This window comes from Cupressus sempervirens, chromosome 7 (assembly GCF_028749045.1).
Source record: "Cupressus sempervirens isolate cs-2001-9-10 chromosome 7, ASM2874904v1, whole genome shotgun sequence".
Taxonomy (NCBI): domain Eukaryota; kingdom Viridiplantae; phylum Streptophyta; class Pinopsida; order Cupressales; family Cupressaceae; genus Cupressus; species Cupressus sempervirens.
Window position 1 is genome coordinate 213,955,151 of NC_143124.1, and position 16,767 is coordinate 213,971,917.

Consider the following 16,767-nt stretch of genomic DNA (forward strand, 5'->3'; position numbering starts at 1 on the left):
CTTAGTCAAAATAAAAGGCTCCACTCATAGAAAATTATGCATTTTTGTAGAAAATGATTTTGTTTTGTCAAAATGGGAGGCTTCTCAACACATGGAAAATTACACTTTCATGTGTAGACAAAATATTTTGTCAAAATAGAAGGCTCTACACATGGAAAATTACACTTTCATGTGTAGACAAAATATTTTGTCAAAATAGGAGGCTCTACACATGGAAAATTACACCTTCATGTGTAGACAAAATATTTTGTCAAAATAGGGGGCTTATTTGTAGACAGAAATGCATTTCTTTTATTTATGAAATAAGAAATGTGTGGATGGATTTTTGAGAATTATATTTGAAATAAAAGGGAGCAAATTATTTTAATAAAATATTTTTTTAGAATATGATGGTCAAATTATAGGTTAAAATCAAATAAATTGATTTTACTTTATTTTCGTGATCAAACACTTGGTAAAATTAGCAATAAATGCTAGAAGGGGGTTTATGGTCTAGGTAACCATTTTTAGGTGATTACAGTTGGAAGCTAGTGAAGAGTTGAAGCATGGTAGATAGGCCATGATAAGATGGTCTAAGGTGTTAAGGTTAGTGGGAGATGTCGGAGTTGGATTTTGGTATGATGGAGGTGCTAGGTACACTAGGTGACCTAGAAGGAAATTGATACAATAAGAGATTGTGGTAACGAGGTAGGAAGTGAATTCGCGGGTATGGTGTGTGGAAGAGATCTACTAAGTTAGGGACTTCTTATTGATCCTTGAGTTGAACTCTAGTTCCTTGAGTGGATTCCAAGACATTGTTGAATCCTCAAGTTGAATAGGGTTCCTTAAGGGGATATTAGAAGGCTGGGCATCAATGTAACTTCCAGTCCTCAATTTGAAGATTCTTTAGTTAGTTTGTGTCCACTTTCTTTGAAACTGGTAATAAAACCATTTTTAGAGGAATAAAATTCTTACATGGATCTATCAATAAGAACTCTTTTAAAACTATGGAAAGAACACAAGAAACTATAGTTTCTGTTGACTCATCTATGCTATGTGTATCATGAAGTTAAAAATTGCAGTGTTGTACAAAGAAGCTTCTCAGATATGGAATATTTACATAGAGGTATGCAAATTACTTAAAAGTTAAAGACGTTTAGGTGGCCAATGTCACATAAATTACATTGTCTCATATGAATATATTCATTAAAATGTATCACCCTCTCTTATATCTAGTCTCTTATAAGGCTGAATTGGTCATGTGTGAGGATGTTTTCAACATATGTGTTTTGACAAGTTTTTTGATGGAATTAAATGGATAGGGTGATCCCACGTTACAAAATCTAGTACTCTATGACAATGGGGTGACTTACATGTTCATTCAACATAACAATATCTACCTTATGGAAGCATCAAGACAGAACACTAATGCAACTAGCTTACTATTATTTTTACATCGAGTTGTGGATGTAAGTTCAACAATCTACACTTCTCATTCACAATTTATTTCTTGTCTGAGGCTCTATTTTCAATTATTAAATGGAACACTACATTTAGGGAACTTACTAAACCTATAGAGCCAGGGATTCTAGTGTGTGCATATAATTCTTTTATTTATAGCTATTGCATGCATATTTAGGTGTTATTATAGTAATCAAGAGTTGTTAATGTTCCTCTTTGTTTTTTGCTATGATTAGTGTGTTGCAATAATTGCTTCACATGTCAACTTTAGGTTCAGTTTTGGATTGTCATGTGTGCTATTTCTGCAGGTATTCAAGCACTATTTTGAAGAGCTAGAAGAAGAGTCTTTGAGAGACAATTTTGTCATTGTTGTGAGTGTACACATCTATTTTTAATCTGAGCCACAAAGAGTCGAGGGTTTAGAATTCCTTGTAATGAACTATTTGAGAATATTTTATCACAAACTTAAAATTTAAAATATGTGTATATCATTTCACCACTTTTATTTCCCATTGTGTAGTATGAAGTACTAGATGAAATAATGGATTTTAGGTACCTTATATATACAGAGGCAAAGATTCTTAGTGAATTCATCAAAATGGATGATTATAGGATGGAAGTCACTCAGTGACCTCCAATGGTTGTTACAAATGTAGTTTCCTGGTGAAGTGAAGAAATATAATACAAAAAAAATGAGGTTGAAGGCTAATCCAGATTTAACTTTGTGCTTTGCTTGAATATGGCAATTGACATTTAACTAATTTTGTGCTTTTAATTTGTTATTAAAGGTCTTTTTGGATGTAGTAGAAAGTGTAAATATTCTTGTGAGTAGCAATGGGCAAATAGTGTGCTCTGATGTGGTTGGAGCGCTAAAGATGAGAGCGTACTTGAGGTATTTTTTTCCTACCCCATGCATAATCTTATTATTGAGTTCTTTTAGAAATAAAACTAATAGAATACAGAGAGGAAACATGGAACTGTTTCCCATAATCTCTGCTAAGTTGAAACACTGTAAACTCTAGCTAGGTTCATGGAGAACATTATAATGTTACTGCACACCTATTTTCTTAAATATGTACCCTACTTGTGGAACACCTTGAAATAGGATAAACCCCATTTTCTAAGTTGAAAGGCCCATGTATGCTTATACACAGCTAAACGAATAGACATATATTATGAGAATGGGATTGGTGCATGAGAGTTTAGATAATAAACATCTTGTGTTTATTTTTACGTGGTAGAATTATGAATTACCATCAGACAAAGAATTTAAAAATTTTCCAACTTTTATAAGTACAAATATTATGTTCATATTCATTGTTAAGATTTAATAAATACCAATTTTTTGGTCATGAGACAACCAACTTCATTTTTGGATACTTGCATTTCAACAGATTACATGCTTCAATGAGAATAAAAGAAATATAGAAGAATAATGAATTGTGGTGGATGATTGAACAGAGTCCAATTTCTTGGAGAGTTTAGAGTGACAGATTAAAAGTCAACTTATAATGACCAAATGTTGAAGTTTAGATTATGCTGCACTGGGTCCCATACCCAGACTAGGTCTAATTCATACAGTTTGTAGGCCTTCCCCGGGTCTGTAATAGATGTATCTGGAATAATTTGGTCAGGACACCCATGCCCTTGCCATATCAAGGCTGAAGTTGGATCCCCACAACCGATCTTGGAAATAAAATAGTATGAAAAATTACAAAAAAAGAATAAAATACTGATATGTATATATCTTTAGACATTTTATATAATTATTGAGTGTCAGAAGTAGTTTGACCACTAATGATTTCTTTGTTTTATACATATGCCATAAGTATTAAACCTTTATAACTTTTGATTTAGTATTTGGCATTGAATTATTGATTGTGTTTCATGGTTAATTTAGCTTGTTTTATGCAAAATGTGGCTATTTCTAATTTTTATTTATTTATAATGTACTTTTAGCATGACTGCTGAAAAGTTACATAGCTAGCTGTCAATGACAAGTGTATTTTGATTCACTTTTTTTTAGCAAAATGCCAGAATGAAAACTTGAACTCAATGACAGGGTGCTACTAGAAGCTCAAGGCAAAGCATCAAAGGGTAAAGCAATTGATTTAGATGACATCAAGTTTCATCAGCATGCAATCATGCTCATTTTCTTATTCAATTCCTTAAACTATCAATTTTATCTTATATGAAAGTGCTTGTAAATTCCTTTAATGTTGTACTTGGTCTTTTTTTTTTTTTCCCTTGAAAAGGCATATGTTAATTTCTGTTTCTTCTGTCAGGTGCATTCATCTTGCTCATTTTGAAAATGATAGAACTATATCCTTCATACCTCATGATGGGACTTTTGATCTTATGAACTATAGACTTAGCACACAGGTTTGTTCATATATTCAAGAGAATGCAATTGTTGTCAAATCTTTGAAGTTCTGTTATGAAGGATATCCTTCTAAAGTAGGTTTCATATCATATGTTTTTATTACTTTGCAGGTAAAGCCATTGATATGGGTTCAAGCTCAAGTAGAAAAGCATTCAAGTAGCTGGGTAGAATATTTGGTGAGAGCACGCAACCAATACAAAGATTGCAGGTTTCAAATTATCTCTCTGGCTTATGTATGCCTATTTTAGATTTGATTTATCTACTATTTAGATAGATCTTTCTAACATGTTAGCTTCAGGGAATGGTTTAAGTATGACTGATATTTTTGTGTATTTGCTAATTTGTCTCATGGTTTTCTTTAACTTTGTAGTACGACAACAAATGGTGAAATTGAATTGCTAGTACCAGCTGATGCATCTACACCTCATGTATGCACATCAATGGGTACTTCTACATACTCCCCAGAGAGGGATTCTTTGCTTTGGAAAATAAAATCATTTCTTGGTGGAAAGGTATCTTGCAGCTTTCATTTGTTTTCTTGTTCAAAGATGGTTAATAGTACCATGGTTCTGGACCCTGATGTTTTAGTTTCTTGATTGACTTATTATGTGGATTTTGATTCATGAATACATATTGAGGGCTGAATTTAGCCTTTCTAGCATAACTGTTGAAGAAGCAACCCTAGAAAAGTGGGCGCCTATTCATGTCAAATTTGAGATACCATATTTTATTGTATCAGGAATTCAAGTAATTTCTTAGCTTTAGTTTACAAATATAGATTATTGCTTTTGCGAGTATCATTAGTTCCTTACCATGATTTATAACTTATCTAAAATTTGAGTTGTTTCAGGTCATTTTGGACTGACTCCATAAAAGTCATCACAGTGTTGGACCTTTTTGTGTGTTCACTTCTATATTTTTGATGAGAACAAGCTCATTGCTTATATTTATATTGGGTTCAGTGAAAATCATTATGCTTTTTAAATATTTAGCTCCACAAGTAAATTGATGCATTGAATAAATGGTTGAGAATTTACATTTTGTTCATTTAGATTTAGGTTGCTACTTTATAAAAACTTTCTTTTGTTGCAATTCTTTACTGTAGGTCAGCTATTTGAAAATCATTGAAAAGAGTGGATATCAAGCATTGCCATGGGTGAGGTACATTACAATGGCAGGTGGATATGAACTAAGAATGATCTAGACTAGTGATAACTGAGAAATGTTGTAAACAAGAGAGAATGTGGTATTTGATCATTTTGATGGCTTATTAAGTTGTTTTTAGTTTCTAAATGAAGGATCAAGTAGAAGGATGTTATTTGACTATCCGCCTAATAGTTGTGTCTTGTTAAAAACCCATCACAAATATGGTTTTTTTGTGTTCATCATTCTTTCTTTTATATATTCTGATTGCTTTCATCCCGAGTTTCTTGATCTCACCTAATTTACTCTCTAAAGGAAAAAATAATCTTTGGAACGAACTTTGCTTTAGCACTGGGTGGGAGGATATAGAGATTAGTTATAGTTGATTGTTTCAGCCACTGATCATCAGAATTGAGGTCAACCAATAACCTTCTCTCCCTCTTCTCTAAATATATGTATTGTGATATCATATTATGATCTAAACAATTGCTTAAAAGATAACATATTCTAATTATTTCATGCAGGTAGAGAAAGTGTACAATCAAGCTATTTATTTTAAGAAGACTCTCAAATGTCAAAGTGAACCGATGTCTCAGTTGGAATGCATTGCAACCTCTGCAGTAAGTACATAAAATTATTTTAATTCGTTTTGCCGACTCAAGTTTTGTTTACAGATGAATTTTAATGTTGGTTGTAATTTACTATTCATTTGATATGTGGAAAGTGATATAAATTTAATAGAAATATTTGTATGATAATTTTAGGTACGTGCAACAATCAAAGTGAAAGCTTCTATCATAGCAGTATTTACAACATCCGGACAAATTGCAAAGTAATTATTTTCTTATTCTACATTATATATTCCTTGGACATTTGAAACTATCGAATTTGGGAAATTGGTGATAAGTTACAATTTGGTTTCATTTTTGCCACTATTGGGGTTTGGTTATCATAATCATTAGCTCATAATGCAAGCAATTTCATCAATTCTAGATTTATCTATTGCCATGCCAATGTGAATTTGATTTTCTGATATATAGATAACACATCTATGAATTTTGATTCTTAGCACAATATTTAAGTTTTATTTGCCCCAAGTTGATTGCTAAGTACAAGCCTACTATGCCAGTAATTTCAATTGTCATCCCAAGATTGACAACAAATCAATTGAGATGGGGCTTTACAGGTGCATTTTAGGTATGCTATACATATTATTAAAAAAGAAAGTTGTTCTGTTTTTCTTCTACCTGAGTGACATGGATTAAAAATCAAAGTAGCTTTATTATTTTGTGTAAGTTTTTGTTCAAATCATTCAAGTAATGTTAATTAAATAAAAAATGATGAGATCAATACGCACATCTCAGAAAATTATGATGCTGCTTTACTAGCATTAATATCCAGAGATATTTTTGATCCAATTACATATATCGATGTATTCAATCTAATGCCACATCATTGCAATCTTTCTTCATAATATTTGTTATCATTGAACCTTCCCAATTTTAGTGGCTTTTGCTTCCATGGTTTCACTACTTCTATATTTGTATTTGTATAATCGGTTTCACTACATGATATTGTAGTGCACAAAATATATATTGCACATTCCTAGTCCACCATAGCCGAAAAAGTGTGTGCATGTTCAAGAGATTGTTTCTATCATAGTTTATCCTTATAAGAAAGCTTTTGAAAAGAGAAATGTAAGGAATCAATTTTAGCAAAATTTTCAGTACTCAATGATTTAAACAACATAAGTATGACATATTAAGGTCTGAGAAGGAGTGAGGCAAAGGGAGGAGACAAGGGAGGTGAAGCTTCTAGCTATGTCATTCTCAACTACCTCCAACATCAAACAAAATCAAACCTATTAAACCCTGCAAAACTTAATTTGGTCACATCTTATATTTGAGCAGCATGGTGTCTTATTGGTGCTCCTTCCATTATTTCATGATATAATATTATCAGGCCATCCAATCGGCTATAGGACAAAGATGATTCTTGAACAATTGAATTAGCAATACAGTCAATCTAAATTGCATTTGGACACTTGGTTTGAGGTTCATCTCATCGATTCTCATTCATCACAAGATCTTTATCTGATTAGACCTCGATAGAAAACATTGAGATTTCTTGAGCCCCAAGTCCAAATCATGCAGGCTTCAATCTCCACATATCATAAAGCCTGTATATAAAGCTGAGCATTCTCACACCATCCAAGAGCTGATGCAAGTGAAGCTTCCAGCTATGGGATGCTCAACTCTATATATAGGCTTTATGATATGTGGAGATTGAAGCCTGCATGATTGGGCTTGGGGCTCGAGAAATCTCAATGTTTTCTATCAAGGTCTAATCAAATAAAGATCTTATGATGAATGGGAATCGATGAGATGAACCTCAAACCAAGTGTCCAAATGCAATGTAGATCAACCATATTGCTAATTTAGTTTTTCAGGAATCATCTTTGTCCTATAGCTGATTGGATGGCCTAATAATAATATCTCATGAAATAATCAAGGGAGCACCAATAAGACACCATCTTGCTCAAATATAAGATGTGACCAAATGAATTTACACAGGGTTTAAGAGGTTTGATTTTGTTTGACGTAGCTAGAAGCAAACAATTTTTTTAATGTTTTATTTTATCGCCGTCACAATTGTAATGGGAGAGCGGTAGTGGCAACACCATGTTCCATCACATCTCATCACAATTGCGACTCAAAAATGATGAATTGTGATGGGGTTGTTGTAAAGGAAACACCCCCTTCCATCACAATTCAACCACCACTATCGCAATTGCGACACAAAAAGGAATTATTGTGACGGGGTTGCTGTTGGAGTCACTACAAGTGGATGCCCCAACTGCCATCGCAAAAACCTTGGAGGTGTTGCTATTGCGATGGATACTCCATGAATTTTGATGAGGTTGGTGTCACAAGAAATTGGTTGGATTGTGATGGCTATGCATCGTAATTGTGACAGAATAGGGTAGACATTGTATTTTGTGACTAAAAAATAGTGACATCTTTTATTGTCACAGTGGTGACACATAGCTATCGTAATTGTGACACATAGCCATTGCAAATTGATGCCAAACATATTAGTGCCACTTTTTGGAAATGTTAGCTCTTAATCTACATGCTTGGAATCGCACAAGTGCCCTTGGATTGAGTTTTTGGACCTCATCTGGGCACTCTAAGGCCTCCAACGGTGAGCTTGAAGATTTTTCTAAAAAAATTTTCACCAAAAATCTGCAATAACTTCTTCGATACTTAAGCTGGAACAATGAGATTTTTATGGTAGGATTATAAGTCTAAAATGAACCTTAATGTAGAAAATAAGAATATTCCAAGCTCATATTACAAACTTATTAAAAATAGAAAGTTCCCATGAATAATAACCACCTTGTCTACTAGTCCTTATTAAAACATAAAAGAATGAAAATAAAATATTTTTGGGTGATGCAAGATTTCTCTTACACCTAGGATGCTCCTGCATCACCATATTGATGAAAACTATGTATTTTTTAAATATTTGTTTTAAGTCTTGTGATTTTTATTTCATAATAGTTTTATGTGACTTGTATAGTTGGCCAAACTAGGATGTGCACTAGAGGCTTTTGAGATTTCTTTTATGATTATTTGACTAGATTTCATGATGCATTTTATGATTTAAATTGAGATTTATGTTTATGAGATTTATCTTCATGAACATTTATGATGACTTGAGTCTTGAGAACCAATGCATTTCAAGCTGCCTATCATGTAACCAAATTTAATTATTAGTGGTTTTGTGGTATGTGACACAATTATGATTTGTAAGTTTTTGGGAAGGTGGTCTCATTGCATCCTATGGGAGTGGCTTGCAATGGGGACCGGGGCCCAAAGTGAGTGCCAGAGTAACTCATTGTAAGTTGTGTAATAAGGGATAACATAATAATTTAAAATATTTAGACACACATTAAAAAGATAAGTTAACAATTTTTCCTTGCCCATGCCTTGAGTTTTTGTACATGCTAAGGATAGGAATGAGATGATAACCAGTGAGAAGGTATGACTAGTTTTTCTCATGTTCATGAAAGGGTATTCTAGTTTCACATCTGTCATGTTGAGGGACTAGGGTCCATAGTGACTAGTCCAGGGTAACTCAACACTTGAGGGTCTGAGGCTTAGTGAGAGACCATTCTAGGGTATCTCAAGTAGTTTGACCATGTGATGACACTTCATAGTATGTAACTTGAGTCTCCTTCATGGGTTTTATATTTTCCTCTAGTGGTATACTTGTTTTTATGTTACTTTTAGTGGTGTATTTATTGTGAGTTATTCTTATTGTTTTGTAATTTACTCTTATTTATGCTAGTTGTTTATCTATTGGTTATTGTAATTTTGACATTTGGAACTGATTCAAAAGTTAGTGTTCTTTCAGTGATTATATCTCTTTGGTTTTGATACTTTATTGCATTTGGTATTTTGATGTTGACTTGGTATGTGATGTTGGTGTTAGATGGGTGTTCTTTAAACTTTGATTATCTTTTCTTTATCAATAGTTTGTGTACCCTTGAGGTAGATTTGGCTATTAAGATTCTTTATCTAGGATTGGTTTTGGTGTTTGATATCTATGTGTGGATCGTACATTATCTTCCTTGCACGGTGGGAGTGGGAGTCTCATTAGGTGACCATGGAGTTGAGAGGTAGTGACTTCTTACCATTTGGCCCCCCCATGGATTTGTACTGATGTTGGATATTTGTTGATGCAGTTTTACATTTATCATTCTTTTTCTTATCTTGGAGATATCTATTCATATCCCATATCTATGTATTTATGTATCTTTTATTTTGAGATCCTATAAGTTGATGTATTGTATTTGATGTGCTTGTATTTATTATTACATACCCTACAACATGTGTAGTGGATGTTGTTATCTAGATGTTCTTTATCATATCAATTGTATTTATGTATTTTCTTATGAGATTATGCATTTATTATTCATTTATGATTGTCAAAATTTTTCTTAAGATTAAAATTGATTAATAAAAATTTCTTAAACATGTCTCAACGTGAAGGAACACTTGAGGAATGGAAACCATATTTGTAAATTCTTATGTGTACTTGATGGGTATGTGTATATTGCTTCCACATTGTTAACTTATGTTGTACAAACTTAAAAAAAAAAGTTAGGTAAAAAATTCCAACATAATAGGTTTAATTCTATTGGGTTCTCAAATGGGATTGGCATGTTACATCATCATTATACTTTTTTCGTATCCTCTTCATTAACCAAATGACATGGTACTTTATTGAATTAGCATATTGTCTCGCCAATTAAGGTTTGACATCTAGGACAACATAATAGATGTTATGACTATTCCACATGCATTGAAAACATTATCAGTTGGGGCTAACAATCTCCCCATTTGACATTGATGGAAACATATTATTTAAAAATCATTACATTAAGAAATTATGAAACAAACCATTATATACCAAAACATCTTCAACTTTATGTATTTCTTCAAGTTCTCTACAACTTCATCATCTTTTTTCTTTATCAAGTTCTCTATTCTGCATCAGGTTCTCTTGCTTGGTCTGCAACTTGCTTATATTTATAAACATCTTTAAATTTTTCCCCTTTAGGTGTACTTCATATTCTACAACATGTTTTGTCCCCCTTTGACAACAATAATCAATATCATACTGCATCAACTCCATTACTTCCATACATTAGAAACTTGTAGCATCTCCCCTTTTGACTCATCACTTCTCCTTTAACTTCTTTCTCTCTCCCTTACTATACCTCTTATCTTTGTTTCAATATCATGCAATGCTCTTCTCCCTTAGGATATCATGTCCTCTTTGACATACAACACATCATTGTTTCATGTACATCACCAATCATTCCCATCTTTGTCTCTCTCTCCTTTTGACAACAATAGCAAAGGTAACCATAAGATTCAATTATAAACTTATAAAACCTTGTAGTTATACTTTGTACCTTGCATGTACTAAATAAATTGCTTCATTATAATCATTTTCACAACTCTAGGATATGTATCTAAAGAGTGAACTCTTGCATCAACTCTACTAAGATATTCTAATCATCTATGAATTGATGCAACATGCATCCTCACTTAGTGAATCTTGGATAAGGGAATGACCCTTGAATTTCCTCTCAAATACTCAAAAGAATTCTTAGGTAGTGGCTTTGTGAATATATTTGTAATCATCTCCTTGGAATTTACATACTCCAATCTAACTTATTTTTCTTAAGCTTTCTCTCTCAAGTAGTGATACTTGATAGATATGCGTTTTTAATTTTCATGAATTACAAGGTTCTTTGATATGTTAATAACACCTTTATAGTTGCAATAGATATTAACAAGTTCGGTGACTTCCTCTTGCATACCTTCCAATAGTTGCTTGATTTATACAATATTTCAATAGTTAATTGCAGTAGAAACATACTCAACTTCAGCAATAGACTATGAAATACAACTTTATAATTTCTATCCTATCCATTTAGCCAACATTTCTCCTAAAAATAAAGCTCCACCACTATTTCTCTTTCTATCATCAATATTTCCTTCCCAATCAACATCAATATAAACTCTTAGCTTAAAATCACCTTCTTTCCTATACCATATTAATTCATAATCATATGTCCCTTTAGATATCAAAATATCATCTTTATTTCGCTCATATGTGTCTCCTTAGCAATGGTCAATAATCTTACAACTATACCAATTGCATGTGTAATATAGGTTTGCTATGTACTACATATTGCAATTTTTCAATCATTGATTTGTATAGTGTCTCATTCAATTCTTTTGAGTTGTCCTCCTTAAATAGTTTGCATCCAGTAACCATACTGTGTCAATTGACCTTGACTCATCCATAACAAATGTTTTCAATATCTCCTTTATGTACTTAGACTGAGTCACATATATTCCTCCTTTTGTTTGATGTACTTGTACACCAATGAAGATCTTAATCCACCAAAAATAGACATCTCAAACTCTTTACTCATCTGATCAATAAATGACTTACACAAAAAATCATTACCACCAAATATTATATCATCAATAATTTTTTTTACAATTAGGACCTTATCTTCAACTTCACTTTTCAAGTACAAGTTACTATTATCACTTTTTCTAACTAATCTAATTTTGATCAAATATGAAAGTAATCTTTCATACCATTGTCTTGGTGCTTGCTTCAATCCATACAAGAATATTTTTAGTTTACATACTAGGTGCTTCTTATTTGGCTCTATAAATCCTTTAGGTTGTTTAATGTAGACTCCTTTCTCTAGAATTCCCTTCAGAAATGCAAACTTAACATCTATTTGATAGACTTTGAATCTCTTGTAAACCACATATGCCAATAGTGTTCTAACTATTAAAGTAATTACATATTTTCTAATTAATTCTATTTTACCCAAGCTAAACTTTACCCATATAATAATTAATTCTATTATTAATTATTATCATGCTACCTAGGTTAGATTTCTTATAGAGTTTTGTTCTCCTTTACATGGATTAATCTCTTTTTAATTATTGATTCATTTTTTGATTAATAACAATCTCTCTTATTTCTGATTAGGAATGTCTCCTCCTTTGTGGATTTGAGAATTCCAACCTTCATAGCTTTTGCTCCTATTTTCTATAAAAGGTGTTTGCATGTAGGTGATTCTTGGGAGTCATGGGGTTGATCTTTCATCAACTTTAACATGGTATCAGAGCTTCAGACTTCCATGCCCCTATTTTCTTCATGAGAGGTTTGGCTTTAGTTTTTAGATCTAATATTTTCTAGAGGTTTTTAGCATTGGATTTGGGGGATCACCTTTTTGGGTGTACTTTGAGCCCAAATGAACCTCATTGTTGGATTCCTAGCACCCCAAAACTCCTATTTCCATATAGAATTTGTCCAATTTGGACATAGTTGCAATCTGAAGTAAAATTATTTGCCCCTAGATTAGGCACACTTCTTGAGATAATGATTTATTTTTTTATTAAATAAAAAAAATAAAAAAATAAAAAAAAATCACTTTTCATTAGAAACCAAGAACATGTCTTTTTGAAAATAAAAAATAAAGGTTGAAAAAAAAAACAAAAAACACCTTTTCACAAAGTGCATGCCTTAGTTTTATTTTATTTTTCCAAAAGTGAAAGGTATGTCATAAAAGTATTGACACATGTAGGGACATCATAAAAGTACTAAGGCATGTGCAAGTGTGACTTCATCATTATTGAGCCAAAAATTTGACGACCTTAAAATTGTCATTTCTTTGACTATCTTTGTCCTAGAGACCTATTGATTTTCTTTTGGTCATATCTTTTTCATACGAAGGTATTTTTTGACATATGTTATATTTTTTGAAAGATCTTTTCCAGACCATTGTGATGATGTAGTTATTTTTACTTTTGATGCTATTTGGTTTCTTTTTATGCAATAAAAGCTATGGATTCAATTGTGCACATTGAGCGACATATCTTGAACATCTGATCTCTGATTTGGGGATTCTTTATATCATTTGAAATGTCTTTTAGAACTCTTTTCAGTGATACTTATTATTTTCCTAAATTCTGTTCTAGCCGTATTCTATTTAGTCTTTTTCATTTTTTTCATTTTGGTAGATATCTTAGTTGTTTCAAATCTAGAGATCAATTTCATTGCTTCAAATTATTCGGCATGGGTTGTACAATGTATTTTATCAAGATTATGTCTCTTCTAGTCTTTTTAGACATCTATTGTATGCATTTTAAAAACTCACTAAGATAAAGTGCCATATTCCTTTTATATTTTCATTTTAGTTGTTTTACCTTGTTTTGACTTATGATTCAAGTAGTATCATTTGAGAAAATTCATGTGGATTATTGTATTCTTGGGATTCACCATATCTTATGCCTCATTTTACATGCACTAATCTAATTAAAGTGCCATGGGGGGTTGATGTTTTTTCTTTATTTTCCATCTTCCTTTGTTAGTGATTATTCCATCCATGAAATTAGTCTCATGACATATGTGAGATTGATCACCTCAATATACACATATGTATTCTTTTGTGCATCTTGATCGTGGTTCCTTGGCATGAAATCCTTTTGGATCACTTTTCTAGTTGCCTATCACTTTACCCTTGTCTACATAGGGAGAGGTTCTTCTATGGGTTCTTAGGCTTCCTTAGTTTCAATGGAGTGAGCGTACTAAGAAGATGTAGTGGTTTAGTACCTATGCATTTCGATAAGATGGATCATATACCATATATACACTCTTCTTTTCATTCTTACTTTGGTTGTAGCCTTCCATGTTTAATTAATCAACTCTTTAGGATTTGATGTTTCATGCCATCTATATCTTTGAGTTTAGTCGTTTGCCTTGTTTTCCTCCTGATTCAAATAGTGTCTTCTAAGAGTACTCTTGAAGATTATAGTCTTCTGTACGTGGCCATGTTCTATTTTATTGGATGTTCTTTAGATCATCAATTAATCTTGATAGAGTTTTGCAACTTCTACATGCTTTAGTGGTGTTATTCATGATCATGTTTTGTTCCTATCCTTTTGGACATTCTCTAGTTTAGAGGCTTATTTAGTCCTTCACTAGGAATTTCAAAATTATTTCCATCACTTCTTGGAGTAGGGTTTTTCCCATGTGGGTCTCTCTATTTCTCCTCTTTACAGAGATTTGGTTGTTCTTGGGTACCTCATCAAGCCTTATTGTCAAGACCCAAATTTACTTTTAGTAGCAGTTTCTAGGTTTTTAGCTACTCCCTAAGTTTATCTTAAGGGGGGGTGTTAGATTAATTAAATATTTTCTAATTAACTCTATTTTACTTAAGCTAAACTTTATGCATATAATAATTAATTCTATTAATTATTATCATGTAACCTAAGTTTATTCCTTTTAGAGTTTTGATCTCCTTTATAAGGATTGATCTCTTTGTAATCATTGATTTACTTTTGATTAATAAAAATCTCTCTTTTTTCTTATCAAGAATGTTTCCTTCTCTATAAATCTAAGAACTCTAACCTCCATAGCTTTTGCTCCTCTTTTCTGTAACAAGTGTTTGCATGTAGGTGATTCTCTGGAGCTATGGGGTTGATCTTTCATTAACTTCGAAACTACCATGTTCCATTATAAAAATAGGTGCAAAGGTCTCTCCATAGTCAATTCTTTCTTCTTGTGTATAGCCTTCACAAACAAGTATGACCTTGTTCCTCACAACTTATTCTTTCTCATTAAGTTTGTTTCTAAATATTCATTTTTCTCTAGTTACATTTTTGTCTTTAGGTATGAGTACCAATGTCCATGTACTTTTCTTTTCAATATTATCTATTTATCCATTAATATCATTAATCCAATCACCATTCTAAAGTGCATCTCTTATAGTTCTAGGGTCAAATTCAGCAATAAAAAATATATTGTCTCTCAACTTACTTCTTGTCATGACTCTATCAATTTTGTCTCCAATGATTTGATCTTGTGAATGGTTCTTTCTCACATACTTTGCTAAAACAAACTCAATTTTGTGTTCTCAAACATTATCATCACTTGGTAGGGGACCAACATTCTATTGTGGTGTTCTAGGTACAAATAACTGTCTCTTAATTCCATGCTCAATACAATAGTTAGTAAATTCATTAGACATTAGATGTCAAACATTTCAAGTATTTACTAGTTTCCTTTTCAACTCTATCTTTATACCACTTGAACATATCAAATGCATAATATTTAAATTTCATAAACATTATAGTCATCGATTTAGAGTAATCATTAACAAATAGAATGAAATATCTATCTCTATAGTAGCTCTCAAATTTCATAGGAACACGCAAATTAATATGAATAAAATCTAGAATATCATTAGGTGAATGTGACTTTCTTGAAAAACTAGACTTAGTCATCTTACTGAGTTGATATTATTTGCTCATAGCATTATCAACTTTATAAAATTTTGATAAGCCTCTCACTTTCTTCTTTTTGCTTACTTTCACCATATTATCAAAGTTTACATGACAAAGTCACTTATGCCATAACCATGTTGGAAATATGAGAGGAGTAACTAAGAGGGGAGAGGTGAATTAGTTACTACTAAAATAAATCCTAGATCCCTTAGATGTCAATTAAAATCCAGACTAATAAAACTGATTACTACTGATACTTGGTAAGCATACAAAAATTGCTGTGACTTGGTAAATGTAGAGTGTGTATTATTTTATCAGATCTTAAGATATTATCAATAATTACTTGCAAGCATGAAAGAAATAACATGAACACATGAGACACAGAGATTTAATGTGCAAACCCAATTTGGGAAAAATCACCAAATGTAATTAGTTACTATTTTTCACTCTTCTCAAGTGAGCCCTATTAGGAGGCAACCCTGTTAAAGGTTACAAAACACACTATTAGGTGTGATGCTATTAAAGGATTTAATCACCCTATTAAGAGTGACCTTGCAAGATGTCTTTAAATAATTTAGTGGAATTGTCACCTTGTTAGAAGATTTATAAATGGCTATTTAACCAACTCTGTTAAGATATTTTAGATCACTGCTATAATGGTTAGAGAGTAACAATGAAATAAATTGATTATGATGCAACTAAATTGCTGATTATAGATATCTATTCTAGTTCATACTTGATACTTCCTAATTGAATAATATTTTTTTGCTCCACAACCTACTTATCCTTCAAGTTCAGTTCCTCTCTTCTTATCTCTTTCAACTCATTCAACTTGCATATGACACTTTGAAATCACAACTTGACCTTTTACTTATACTTTCTAGTTTGTCAAGTTAGCTCAAATAA

General features: G+C 32.0%; 1 pseudogene; it reads left to right on the forward strand.

Moving 5' to 3' along the window:
* The first annotated feature begins 1,042 nt into the window (after positions 1 to 1,042).
* LOC149546246 (AP-1 complex subunit mu-2-like) lies at positions 1,043 to 5,027 on the forward strand (annotated as a pseudogene).
* Positions 5,028 to 16,767: the final 11,740 nt, after the last annotated feature.